The following is a 3,067-nucleotide window of genomic DNA, read 5'->3' as shown; positions in this document are numbered from 1 at the left end:
AAGACATGCGGACAGTCATTAAGACATGCAAATCCCTTGACTGCTTCAAAACCGCACTCAAAGCGCACCTACGGACGGCAATTCAAAACTGGCCTCCATAAAATCTGAATCCCCCCCCACCCCACTTTTTATAAATGGTTGGAAGAGGAGGATTGGAGTGGTTAACACTTACAGCCCGGTGCATTTTATACATTGTTGTAGCCAAAATAGCCGAGCTACGTTGCATTGCATTCCGTTGCATTGTAAGCGTGTAGATCAGTTATTTTGGTTGATTGGAGAGACGAAGCCTCTGTGACAGAGCACTGCTACTATGAATCAACAGGGACTATTTAATGTCTCAGACAAATTAACTCTTCTGTTTACAGGGAAACAGAGATAGGAATAGCGAAACATTATTTTTATTTTGATTAATCAATTACCCCTTGATGCGTCTTGAGGCGTATGCATGCAAAGGCTCATTTTATGTAACTTAGATAGGCCTAGCATTTTTATGTAGTCATAGCACTACAGTGTATAGTATATATGCATGATAGTTTCATTATATAGATATTCCACTTACGTTCTTAGCTTACGTATGATTCATAACTATTTTTAATGGTTGATGAGTCTGCTAAATGCCTAAATTGTAAATGTTGTAGATTCACAATAATATTATTACACTCGAGGGTGCGCTTTACCTAAATGTATTCATGTATGATTGAAGTTGCAGATAACATGGGATAAAAACAAATCATGCATCCAGCTCTAAATCCACTATTCTTGACCTTCTTCAGGATTCTACATACCCTCCTGTTGTGAGCTTCGTGAATATCACTTTGTTAACTCGAGAATGACCTGGAATGAAGCTCGGAGCTACTGCAGAGAGAAGTACACTGACCTGGCCACCGTAGAGAACATGGAAGATGTGAAGAGTCTCAGAGCAGTCATCACCGACAGCGACAACCCTGGGACAGGAATATGGTTTGGACTGCATGATGACCCCACATCCTGGAAGGGAACCATAGGCCATGATGTCAACTCTTGGAGATGGTCAGCAGCCGATGCACCGATCAGGGCAGAGTATCATAACTGGGGTTCTGATGAGCCAAACTATTTTAAATCCAGACAGCTCTGTGTGACAGTCGGTGCTGATAGTTATTGGGGTGATGCCCGCTGTGGAGACAAAAGATATTTTGTCTGTTATGGTAAGAACTTATTGCCAACACTGTACAATGCGCACGCACGCACGCATACACATTTTACATACAAAAAAATCATAATTGGTTTCAGGTTATATTATGGTGATAAATAATTATATTAATTAGCTCTAATTAGCTTTTTAAGTAGCCTATGTTTATAATATATTGAATGCATAGCAAGTGTTTCCAACACTATTTCACTGTTTTCTTCCCTAGATGTCCAGCAGACATTTATTTTAGTTGAGATCGAATTATCCTGGAAGGCTGCCCAGCAACACTGCAGACATCATTACACAGACCTGGCTGTTATAAAAAATGCTGAAGAGAACAAACAAGTTGCGTCATTATTGTCAAAAAATCCGCGTGGGTTTTGGATCGGCCTTCACAGAGTAGCATGGACATGGTCTGACCAGACCAACCTGTCCTTCACACACTGGGCTGAAAACGAGCCTGATAATAAGCAGGGAAAGCAACATTGTGGAGCCGTTGAATCTAAACAGTTTACATGGGTTGATTCAGGATGTGATACAAAGTTAGCATTCTTCTGCCACAGAGGTGAGTCTTCTTCACACGATTCAGGTGATTCAGTGTTTAGCACAGATCAAGATCATTAGTATCGTCCTATAGTATTGTTTTTTTCTCGCGTGTGCGTGGTTGTGTATGTGTGCGTGCGTGTTTGTGTGCGTTGTGGCGTGTTTGTGTTTTGGGAGCAGCTGTTCAGGAAGTGAAGGTGATGAGGATGAAGATTCAGACTGATGCTGACCTGACAGATCCACACATTAATGACCAACTCCTACAACAGGTAATCAACTCAAATCCTAGACAAGGATATCAGAGCAGGGGTGCCCACTATCCACACAATTTTGACTTGAGAGCTACTTTCAAAATGACCAGCTCAACAAGATCTGCTCAACAAGATCTACTCACCAAAATAAGTATTAAATAGTATTATATTAATAGTAAAAAAATGTGAGGATTTGGGATAGCGGGGAGCTTTGTTGTTACATATTAAACACAAGCACTTGGAATGGGATTTCTGTTTTTAGCCTATTTAACTTTGCAATACTATACTGACGTTTTTGTGCAACACTCTTGAAAACAAAGTATTGCATTGTGGGTTTGAGCTAGACAAGCCCTTTTTTATCTCAATCAAGTCACCTGCGCGTACACACACACACACACACACACACACACACACACACACACACACACACACACACACACACACACACACACACACACACACACACACACACACACACACACACACACACACACACACACACACACACACACACACACACACACACACACACACACAGTAGAGAGAGAAATGACAATAAAAGGAAAAACCTTCTCATGTCTTCTATTCCTCTACAGTTACGTGAAGCTCTAGCCAAACAGGGAGTAACTAACTTTCGACTGCGCTGGAAGAACTCAACCCACAAAGCAGGAGAGTTATGAAGTTGAAGAACAACACTGCAATTTACACAACAAGCCTATATATATACTGTAGGTTAACTTCATAAAAAAGCGGGTGACTGACACGGAATATATGCAATTTGTTTATGCCATCACTATGCAGTGAGTTTCTCGTTAGTGAATAGTGTGATATAAATTAAATTAAAAAAAAAATTGAGATTGATATGCAATTTGCAGTTTAGTTTTTTTGATCATCTTCACAGTAACAATACAATTTATTCATCAGGTGATCAAAATTAACAGGCTGAAGTTGAAAGCTTATAAATGTCTATCCTACGAACAACAAAAGCAAAACTCCTCAATTAAGTGGTTTAAAAAAATGGACGGAATTTCAATAAACAATCTAAACAATGAATTACGTTTTATTTAGATGTTCGCAAAAAAATATGTTAGAAACCTTGATCTTC

At 39.6% G+C, this 3,067-nt stretch overlaps 1 long non-coding RNA gene across 1 annotated transcript; it reads left to right on the top strand.

Annotated features, from left to right (window-relative positions):
• Positions 1-904: 904 nt before the first annotated feature.
• On the top strand, positions 905-1,525 carry LOC308310177. Its single transcript, XR_013963470.1, has 2 exons — positions 905-1,184; positions 1,395-1,525. It is a non-coding gene; the product is annotated as an uncharacterized lncRNA (long non-coding RNA).
• The last annotated feature ends 1,542 nt before the right edge of the window (positions 1,526-3,067 follow it).

Source organism: Protomyctophum bolini (genome assembly GCF_963924005.1).
Source record: "Protomyctophum bolini genome assembly, chromosome: 3".
Taxonomy (NCBI): Eukaryota; Metazoa; Chordata; class Actinopteri; order Myctophiformes; family Myctophidae; genus Protomyctophum; species Protomyctophum bolini.
Note: the sequence above shows the minus strand (reverse complement) of the source record. Positions and strands in the feature narration are given on the sequence as shown.